Source organism: Geotrypetes seraphini, chromosome 11 (genome assembly GCF_902459505.1).
Source record: "Geotrypetes seraphini chromosome 11, aGeoSer1.1, whole genome shotgun sequence".
Classification (NCBI taxonomy): domain Eukaryota; kingdom Metazoa; phylum Chordata; class Amphibia; order Gymnophiona; family Dermophiidae; genus Geotrypetes; species Geotrypetes seraphini.
In genome coordinates this window covers 67770648-67782300 of record NC_047094.1, presented here as the reverse complement: position 1 = coordinate 67782300, position 11653 = coordinate 67770648, and the positions used below count along the sequence as shown (strand labels likewise).

The following is an 11653-nucleotide window of genomic DNA, read 5'->3' as shown; positions in this document are numbered from 1 at the left end:
TTTAAATTAACGACTAACAAAATAAACAGAAAAGGAAAACAAAGGGAAAGGCAGGGTAATGAAATACAATAATAATGATAGAAAGAAGAACGATTAAGGTAAAAAAACAATAGGAGGGAAATAAAAGAAGTAGCCTTATGAAAATAAGCGAAAATAGGCTGGGACTCCTAAATATCATAAGCATCTTTGAAAAAAAAGCTCTTAAGTTTATTTGCGATTCAATTGCAGCAGGTGAGGGTACAGAGCATATTACACACTTAATTTATTTCAAAAAAATCCCTCCCCCAAAATACCACAGAGTTAACATACACAAATGGCAAAAATAATGCAAAACAGTTTTGCCATGTTGAGTACATTAGCACTTAATGTGGCTTAATATAAGGAACCCTTAATTTATAATGACAGTAAAAGTGTACTGTTTTGTCATGCCAAAATTGGAGAAGTTCCAGAAGACAGGGAAATAATTCTTTGTATGGGGGTTATTTCATAAATAATGCACACTATTTTTTAAAATTTACATGTTGGTTGTTTTTTTCAAGTATTTCTTTACAATCCTTCAATATAGTCTCCCTTCTTTGCAATGACCGAGCCCCAACATCTGGGAAGCTTAATTATTCTATCCAAGACGCTGTTTTAGTTTAGTTGCCAAATGGCTCAGGTACTGGCGGAAGAAAGCTCTTCCAGAGATGCAAAACGATGTCCACGCATAGGTCAGTCTGGTGGTCTCATGTCTGGACTGTAGGGAGCATTTCATTATTTATGAAATGACCCTCATACATTTTCACTGAACGGTCAAGCAAGGAGAGAGTAAATCCGTTTGATCAGCACCTTTTGATAATGTTTTTTTATGATGGTTTCTGAGCGGGAAAGGGAAAATTTGTGATCTCTCTGGTTATAACAAGAACTAAAGAGTACAGGCTTTGATACTGCATAATTCTAAACCTTAGGTAAATCTCTGCCAACAGATAAGATGGGCATTTCCTTGTCAAACTGGAAAAGTGAAAGATGCACGATTCTCACGCAGCTCAGGTGAGGGTTTGGAATTGGCTTGCTGCAATCTGAAAAATGTTTGAAATGTGGACCTGGGTAAGGCTCATCATTTCCTTGAATGTAAAAAGATTTTAAAATGTTCTGTGGACATTGCATTATCTGGAGACAATTTAATAATAGAGAAAAAAGTGAAGAAAAAAAAAGAACAATATCTAAAGTTCCAAAACATCAGGGCTATAAACTTTTCTAAAGCTGTGTTTGTTTCTAGTATGGATTTAGTTTAACAAGTATTTAATATATACAGTGGTGCCTCACACAACGAACTTAATTGGTTCCAGGAGCAAGTTTGTTATGCGAAAAGTTCGTTATGTGAAACGCGTTTTCCCATAACAATACATGTTAAAAAAAATAATTCGTTCTGTAGCATAAAATATGCTAAGATGACATAAAAAAAGATAAATTTTTTGTTATTATTTTTATTTAGATACATCTAAAAACATAATTGTTTTTTAAAACAACACACATTTTTTAAATTTAAAGACAGACTAAGTAGAGTCTAATTTTACAGTGAGAGAGGGCAGAGTCTCAGCGGCAAAAACTGGGACTTAACTGTTCATTTTTTTTTTTTTTCTAGCATCGGGGAAGCGGTGAGAGTAGCTCCGCCCCCCCAACGCATCAGCAGTAGGCGCCGGGCCCCTGCGAGCCGACGGTCCGCCACTGCACAGGGAGCCAGGCGGAGAGAGGGCAGTTAAGCGCAGTGCCTGCGCGGAAGGATGCAGCTCGGGCGACTTCGTTGTAGGAAGCAAGACATGAAGTTCGTTGTGCGCAGCGTTCGCTGTGCGAGGCGTTCGTTATGCGAGGCACCACTGTAGTTTAAAAGTTCTTGTGGAGCCTTTTCTACCTCTAGTAAGAGAAGACTTAAATGATTCTTTAAACTGGAGAGTTTGAAAAATCTATCTTGCTTCCTTTATCTTGGAGCGCAATAGATCCACCATATTAAGATCATCGCTACAAAACCTCCTTTTGGGGGGAATAAGATCAAGATATATCCAAATGTTATCAAGTGATACCTTCCATTCTGATCTGGGAAATAAACACAATTAAAACAAAACAAGGAAAAGAAAATAAGATGGTACTAAAGAATGACGCAGGAACAAATTTGCCCCCGTCCCTGCAGGAACTCAATTTTCCTGTCCTGTTCCCATGAGTTTTGTCTCTGTCCCTGTCCCTGCCCCATTCCTGTAAGCTCTGCCTTGACCGCACAAGCCTCAAACACTTATGATTTTATAGTGTTTGAGGTTTGAGCAGATGAGGACAGAGCTTGCAGGAATGGGGCAGGGACAGGAAAAGAACTCGCCAGAATGGGACGGGAAAATGAGTTCCCTTGGGGATGGGGAAAAATTTGTCCCCATGTCATTCTCTAGATGGTATCTTTTTATTGGACTTATATTTTTTTTTATTAGCTTTTGAAGACAATACCTTCTGCAGATCAGATCAGAAGAAGCTATGACCTTCCAAATCAAATCAAAAAATGTATTGTTAGTCCAATATAAAGGTATCACTTGTTATTTTATTTATTCAATTAATTTTATTTTCTTTATTCTGTTTTATTTCTATGTATTACCTTTAAAAGGAGACTAACATGGCTGCCATAACACTTTATCCTGATCTGAGGAAGTGTTAACTTCCAAAAGTTAGTGCAATAAAAAATATAATACCTATATATGTTTTGTCTTTCTTGGTTAAACTTGGTTAGACACGAAGGAGGAAGTGAGCTGTCACACTTAACAAAAACAAAGGGCTCCTTTTACTAAGGTGCGTTAGGGTCTTAACGCGCGGAATAGCACGCGCTAGACCCTAGCATTGAGCTGGCGTTATTCTAGAAGCGTAACGCGCAGTTTAGCGTGTGGTAATTTTGTGCATGCGCTAAAAACGCTAGCACACCTTAGTAAAAGGAGCCCAGGGTTGGTAGTATTCTGAATGCAGATTTTGTTTGATAATATGAGAGGGTGCTGACAAGTCCTCAGCCCAACCAACCAACTTCCTATATTCTGAGCGTTATTTTACCACTCTAGCTGAAGAGAGTGTTATCTCATTTTGTTAAGTGCCAATTTGCAGAAACAAAATTCTACGTGTTGACATTGTTTCAGATCAATGATTAAACCATATCCATGTCATTCTCTTCTTGGTTGGGCCGAGAACTTTTTAACACCCCCCCTCGTACCTGCCATTTGCAGAGATAATACTATCTATTTTTTCTGGGATCCAGTCAGATGTCTTTTATAGTGAAGAATCCCACAATGTTTCACTCTTCTTGAGCTCTGATTTACCTTGGTTTCATCATTTTTTAACATCCCCCTCCTTTAGTAATGATAATCAACATGTGGAACCTAAGCATGCTACCGGGCAGGGCTCTGGGTTTCTGGCTCAGAAGGTAAAAGAAGATGATAGTGAGGTAAATCAACCTTGACAAGTCCAAAACTCCACCTCTGGCCCAGAAATATCTAAGAAAAAGGACCATTTAAGCCAGGGATTAGAGAATGACACGGTGAAAAAATTGGTCCCCGTCACCGCCCCGTCCCCGTCTCACCATCCCCGTCACCGCCCCGTCCCCGTCTCACCATCCCCGTCACCGCCCCGTCCCCGTCTCACCATCCTCTTCACCGCCCCGTCACCGCCACTGCCATCCCATTCACCGCCCCGTCACCGTCACTGCTGCATACATAAAAGCCTCAAACGGGTACGATTTTATATACTTTTCTAATATCTCCCCTATGTATCTGCCATTGCCCCCCCCTGTGTCCATATTCCATCCACATGGCATGTCCCCTTTTTGTCTCTGTCCCTATGCCCCAATGCACATAATTTCCCCTCTTTCTGTTACCTTCCTGTGTCCAGATTTCCCCTATCTTCCTCTTCCATACCAGTGTGTCTCTTCTTTTCAACCCCATCTAGCTTTTTTCCCTCTTTCTTCCCCCCCCCCTGCTTCTAGCATCTGGCTCACCTGCCTGTCCTTCCCTTTCTTTCCTGCTGTGGGTTTTTCTTTCCGTTTTCATCACCTTGGCCCAGAATCCTTTTCCCTTTCACTCCCTCCTTACAGTCTGAGCCGGGAACACTAGCGATCGCACGGTCCTCGCAGCCCCCACCCGCCTGCCCAATCGATCCTAGTGTTTAGCCAGCTCTCTCCCTTCTCCTCACCTTAATTTGCAGGCTTTCTTTTTCAGCGACCTGCACGCTTTCCCAAAGAGCCGCACACGCGCGGCTGCTCAGTGTTCAATCTTCTGCTCTGCTGCAACTTCCTGTTTCCGGTTGCGTCAGAGCAGAAGATCGAAACTGAGCAGCAGCGGGTGCGCGGCTCTCTGATAGCGTGCGGGTCGCCGAAAAAGAAAATCTACAAACTAAGGTGAGGAGAAGGGAGAGAGCTGGCTAAACACTAGAATCGATTGGGCAGGCGGGTGTGAGCTGCGGGGACCGCGCGATCCTTCATGCCTCACTGCGGGGACAAGACCCATTCACCGCCCCGCGGGCGGTGAATGGCCTTGTCCCCGTCGCCGCAGCGACTGCTAGTTTTCTTCCCCGTTTTCGGCGGTGACCCGCGGCTAAAATGCGGTGGCCGTGGGTAAACCGCCACCGTGTCATTCTCTACCAGGGATCTCAAAGTCCCTCCTTGAGGGCCGCAATCCAGTCAGGTTCTCAGGATTTCCCCAATGAATATGCATTAAAAGCAGTGCATGCACATAGATCTCATGCATGTTCATTGGGGAAATCCTGAAAACCCGATTGGGTTGCGGCCCTCAGGAAGGGACTTTGAGACCCCTGATTTAAGCTAAATAATTAATTTATGGAGCATATATGGTTGGACAGACTGGATGGACCATTCGGCTCTTTATCTGCCGTCATTTACTATGTTACTATGGGCTCCTTTTATTAAGCTGCGCTAGCGGGGTTAACGCGCGCGATGTTTAAAAACTACCGCCTGCTCAAGGCCAGAAATAGATAGTATTACCGCCTGCTCAAGGGAGGCGGTAGCGGCTAGCGCGGCCGGCGGTTTAGAGCACGTTATTACGCGCGTTAAACCGCTAGCGCGGCTTGATAAAAGGAGCCCTACGTTACACAATAACAATGTACCTAGGAAAAGGCAGCATCTTACATACTGCAGTGAGCGGTAGAGCATCAATACACCCACTGTAAAATTAAACAAGCCAAGCTAGTACAGATCAATCTTGTCTAGTCAATGCTAACAGAAAACCATGACTTTTGTATACATAGAAACACCCTCACCCAATATGGAATATGTAATCACAAACTAAAAATAGAAATATGTAGACAAAAATTACACTGAACCACAAAGAAGCCAGACTTTGCATCCAATGCAACGCCATAGAAACAGTGATGCATGGCCCTAATATTGTGCAAATATAAAGATGGCAGATGGAAGTTTAAAAAAACCTGAGAAATAGCAATCATTACTTTACAAATTAACAAATAAAACATAAAATGGAAAATAAGATAATACCATTTTATTGGACTAATACATTTTTCAATCATCTCTACTGATGACAATAAACCCTTGGGCACTCCATTACATGCCTGGGCTGACATGAATATTCTTTTTAGCGAGCTGTAGTTATTTGATGCGGTCCAGTTTTCCCAATAGATGTACGAGGTCTGTTCAAAATGTTCCAGGACTAATTTTATAAACATTTCTTAAACAATCTTACAGCATATTCCATTCGGTCCCCTTCAAAGTACTTCCGCTTCCCTATGAACATAGTTTTTCCAACGTCATTTCCACTTCTGGAAACCGTCCTTAAATGCATCTTCAGGAACCACCAAAAGTTGCTATGTCGAATTTTGCTTTATGTCTTTAATGGTGTTGAATCATTTTTCTTTCAACGTGGATTTAAGTTTTGGAAATAAGAATATGTCAGCAGGGGTCAAGTCAGGAGAGTAAGGTAGCTGGAGAACTGTCATTGTGCTTTTTGCACAAAATTTAGGAATTTTGACACATTCAAAACACCTTCTACAACTCATGACGTGTTCCACATAAGCCACTTTCAACATTTCATAAGTTTCTGTAGCACTCTTACCCAATTTAAAACAGAACTTCACTCTGTAGCGCTGCTCATTAAGGTCACACATGATGAAAAATAGCTGATCATGAAAAATCACTTTCACAAAAACTGCTGTAGCTCAGAGATGAAAACAGAAATCAACAAACGGAAAAAAGGAGGCAACTCATGAGGTTTCAAGCTACTCAGCGCCACCTAGGGTGTCTCAAAAGAACTTCCCATTGGTGCACAATTCAAACTGTCCTGGAACTTTTTGAACAGACCTCATATTGATGTTTTAAGTCTCTCTAGACAGTCTAGATTAAGACTAGGTCATAGCTACAAAACCATATTTAGTCACTCTACTAAATCAGCTCTAGGTTACTCTAGATAAGGGTAAGATTATTATTTTAGTATCTTTAGATCTTACCAGTGCCTTTGACATGGTTGATCATTCTATTCTTTTAACCCAGCTTCAGAAGTTTGGTGTGAATGGCTGTGTTCTTTCATGATTTAGCTCCTTTTTAAGTGATCGTTCCTTTTTTGACATTTTCTATAACCATCAATCAAATGACTTTCCCATTACTTGTGGCATTCCCCAGGCTTCAGTGCAAAGCAACCAAACTTAATCTTCACCCATGCCTCCATTGGCAACCAATGCAGTATTCAATAGGAGGGTGTTATGTGATCATATTTCTTCAACCCCCAAATAAGCCTGACCGCTGCATTTTGAACCATGTGCAATCGCTGCATATTCCTCTAGGATATTGCCAAATAGGCAATAGTACAGTAATCAAGCTAAGTATATGGGACTGCGCCAGAATTCTATAAATGATGAGACATCAAAATATGTCCTAATGGATCGAAGCTTCCAGAGGGTAAAGAAGCCTTTTCTAAAAAAAGAATCCACCTGGTTCTTCATAATCAAACCCTGATCTAGTATTATACCCAAAATCTATATGGCAGATTGGATAGGATAACTGAATTTATTTATGTCTTAGTACAGTATGGGCCTGGCGAGGCTACAAAAAAACTTTGTTTTTCCTGAGTTAAGCTTTAGTTTGAATTCAGTCATCCATTATTCCATTAAACCTAATACTTCTGTTGTCATAGGGATGACTTCTGAAAGAGAATTAGCAAAAGAAATAATGATCGTAAAGTCATCTGCATAGCTAAAGAGTTTTATCCCCAATTGAGACAGTTGCACACCCAATGATGACATATAAGGAAAACATCAAAGCATTTTGGGGATAGGAAGAGGGAGGGGTGGGTGGGCAGGATACATAACAGTGGCAGAGTAGTTTTAAATGTCTTTATAGTGGGAAAGAAAGCCCAGATCTCTGTTAAGTCCTGTCTGGTAGGTATCAAAATACCTTATTTTAAGAATATAAGAATTGCCATACTGGGACAGACCAAAGGTCCATCAAGCCCAGTATCCACTGTTTTCAACAGTGGCCAACCCAGGTCCCTGGGTTGTATGTCACTACCAAGGGGATCTGGTCTGTCTGGACCCCCTTGGTAGCGACATACAATCCAGAGCTGGAAAAACTTAAGAAAAATTATAAGAGATCTACAACCACTACTCCAGGAAGATGAAGTACTAAAAGAAATATTCTCAGCACCACCTGTGCTAGCCTTGTCAGCCACCTAATTTGAGAAAAAGGGAGATAAATGTCCAAGACAGAAAACAGGGGTGGGGGGGGGGGGGGACATAAAATGAAAGGTTAGTTTCAGAGAGATGTAGAGAAGGAGAAAGAAGAAATGGAAAAACCAATCTGGAAAATAATTTAGAAGACTGACACATGGAAAATGGAAAAGAAACTGGGACCAGCTCAATTACAAATATAAGATGCTCAGACATCAAAGACAGAAAATAAAAAAATATTTAATGCTTTTTGTGAAATGTACATTTTTTTTCCATTTTTGTATTTTGCAGAGTACAGGAGAAAATACATTTCTGTTTTTCTTTTACCAGAATTTGCACTGCTTATAGTCTGGCTTTCTTGAGGAGATCTCTAAGCCAGTTTAGTTTGCATGTTTTTTGTGGCTTCTTATTGTGTATCATGTGAGGGTTTCTGCATGTAAAACTGAGGTGACGGATTCTACTAGTTTGTCTGAATGGGAATGTGAAACAATGATCTAGGGCCCAGTGTAATATTTATAGCACTGTCTTTCATAAATATTTAATAAAAAATCGTTAACACTAAAAAGACAAATAGAAAATGTTAAAAAAAGTGAAGGTTTTTTTTGTGATTTTATTTTTTTAAGGAACCCATTTGAGGCTTGGGAAGCTTGAGTAAGAAACCCACATTTACTGGCTTGGGAATCACTGGCAAGAACCCGCTGAGTTCAAGAACCCACATTAAAGATCATTTGGGGGAGATGATGATTCAATTCACCTTCATTTGGTGAATACTGATCCCTGACTTGTGGCTGGCCTTGCTGGATATTGCGAATGACCCTTAGGTGATGGGGTTACCAGTTCACTGAAATGGCAGTGCAAAGCCACTACGGACCAATGCAAGGATGATGAGAACCTATAATAGTAATCCAAAATATATTTATAATGTACAATGCATCACGGAACATTCTTGTGTTTCAAACAATTTTAAAGGCTATAGAAGGTCTGGGAGCAAGATGATGATCATTGTCCTTTGTAGAAGAAAAGATGCTCTCTCTTGTGGTATAAAAAAGAAAAAAAAATCTAATATGGCTCATATGGAGAACAAGGCAAAATTAAAGCACAAGTTTATGAGGTCATTTTTACCATGCCATATTTTTGCAGACTCTTCTGGACATAATTTATATATGCACAGAAACCAGCATTGTTTCAAGGGGCCGCTGAAAAGTTCTCAGTCTAACCAAAAAGAGAATGACGTGGAGCCATGAAACTTACAAGTTATTTCACACTTTTCTCGACACTTTTCGTTTCATATCACTGAAATAAAAAGTGTCACGAAAAGTGTTGAATAACTTGTAAGTTTCAAGGCTCCACATCATTCTCGGTTGGGTTCAGAACTTTCAGCGGCCCCTCGTAATATATTTGTAAAGTTCTGAGGCATTTGATAAAATACTTTCAAAGTTATTGATAACCAAAGTATGAGCCTCATTTTGTGCGATTAATTTTTTGGCCCATTTTGCGCAATAATGAAAAGAATAATCTAATTTGGGTAATTCCATCAGTATATCTGAATTCAGTGTCAAAAGCTGTATAGATAAGCCAAATTTTGGCTTTCTACCAGTTTGGATTTATGTATTGTAGCTATCGAAAATAGCCACTTTTGTCGGTCTGCATGCGACCGGAACCAGAGCACCCCTCACATTAGATGCTCTAGTTCAGGAACAAATACATATCCAAGTCTAATATTTTGCACGGCTTAGTTTAAGATCTTAGGCTACTCATACATAAAATTTCATTGAATTCCGAGACAGTCGACTGGGGACCACTTGACATGGAATGACCTAATTCTATAAGTAAGTGCTTCCATTTGGGTGCCTTGATACTGTGCAGTGAAAGCTTATTCAGAAACCAGCATCTGTGCACCCAGATTCCATTTTAGAATACTGGCGTAACCTGCAGTTAGGCCAGCCATAGATCTAGTACAATTGCAATAATGTAAATGAAGCAGAAGTGCACATAATTTACACTATTTTCTAAATTACATTAAGTAGCAACCAGAGGCCGTTATGGGGGAAAGCACCCTTCAGGGATTCAAGAAAAGGTTAGATAAGTTCCTGCTGGACCAGAACATATGCAGGTAAGGCTAGACTCAGATAAGGCATTGGTCTTTGACCTAAGGGCTGCTGTGTGAGCAGACTGCTGGGCACGATGGACCACTGGTCTGACCCAGCAGCAGCAATTCTTATGTTCACCCATATAAATACCCATTCTATTTATGCACTGCGCCACTCACATAGTCACCCCACTGTCACTTATATACAAAACTGCTACTATTCTGTACTTGAATGGTGTTTAAATGCAGGTGCTCAGTTATAGAATTGCCCCTCACATGTCCAACTCACTACAGGAAGTGTTGGGTGTAGGCCAGAGGCGTGCAGAAAAGGATTCTGTGTGAATTAGTTGTGGTGTACAGAAGCATTTTAATGCCTTGTCTCCCTCAACCCACACCCAGCAGCCAGACAGTATTTCCTGGGTACAAATAACATTTGTCTGAAATGTAAAGCACCTTTTTGTGAAAGCCACAATATATACGGTAATCCCTGAGGGTTATAGGAAGAACTGAGGAACGGAGAGTTGTACTTTGGAAGGGCAGCACCACTGAGGGTAGAGAATATCCAACCAATGTTAGAAGCACAGAAAACATATGCCCCAAAGAAGAAATCACATTTTTTTTTCTTAAGCAAATTTCAAATACAATTTAATTAGAAAACACCTGGTTCATCTCTTGATCTGCAAACAGTCTCTTTTACAGAACCTTCCCTATGAAAACAAGAGGTAGCAGAGGGGTTGTAGATAGTATGTGTCTGCTGACATTGGTAATCTCATTTCCCTTCTCCATGTCCCTATTACATTTCAACTCGTTTCAATGGTGGTACTGCCACAGTATCCACAGACACCAATACACAACAGGAATTTTTTTTAAAAAACATGCTTCCTAACCTGTGCAACAGATACTATAAGTTATACAGTACTTATAATGGCAACATTACCCCTTCATCTCTCCTCGGAAAGCTCCAGCACAATGTTACACCTGTGCAAATCCTGCCCTCAGGAATGCCTACACTTATTCTGGATAAAAGTACACAGGTAGGCCTTCTGCACATACTTTTATGTGTATATCCCACAGTGTTATAAGGCCTTTTCCTGTATGTAAAATGTTGTTTTATGTAAAAAAAAAAAAGGGTGTGTGTATGGAGCCTTATAAAATTATTCCTACCGGGTCTTGCCTTTATCTGCATCTTCTAAATAAAAAATCATTATGACATCACTTCTGGTGCCATCAGTTACCTATTTACTAATTCAATTCAACTATCATAGGGGCCCAACTTTAAAACTGTATCAAGTATTAAAATACACACTGCAAGATTTCCACTAGATTTAGTAAATGGCACGGAGAAAACGGTTCCCCCCCAAATCCATGGAGAGCACTATTCTATATTCTATGCACAGTTTACAGAATAGTGCTTACAGCCAATTTCTGTGCCAAAACAGGGGCGCAAGGATTTACACCAAATGAAACCTGATGGGAATCCTGGCATGTAAGCTAGGCCCGGATTCCTAGTATTCATCCTTGGTGAAATCACTGACTCACACACAGTTACGCCCCCTTTTGAGTTTCACAAGAATCTTTATAGATTAATGCTTAGCAAAATGTGTATGCAAATCCACCAAAATGTTCCCAATAAATGTTAGTACCCAAATTACTGGCTCTAATTTAGTTGCGTACACAACTCAGGAAAGCACGCAATTTTGTACGTCATTTATAATATCCGAGGGTAACTGTCTCCCTTTGCATCACTTCCTATGATATGTAGACATATACATAAAACCAAATACATGGTTGTGTATAAATGCTTCATGAAAGCAGGGTAATATCCTAGGTTAAACCACTGGTTTGGTTTGATGACTTCAAGAGAATGTTATAATGACC

General features: G+C 40.4%; 1 long non-coding RNA gene across 1 annotated transcript; it reads left to right on the top strand.

The window, feature by feature from the left end:
- The first annotated feature begins 84 nt into the window (after nucleotides 1-84).
- Nucleotides 85-10990, top strand: LOC117369353. The gene is made up of 2 exons (XR_004541125.1): nucleotides 85-1029; nucleotides 8310-10990. It is a non-coding gene; the product is annotated as an uncharacterized LOC117369353 (long non-coding RNA).
- Nucleotides 10991-11653: the final 663 nt, after the last annotated feature.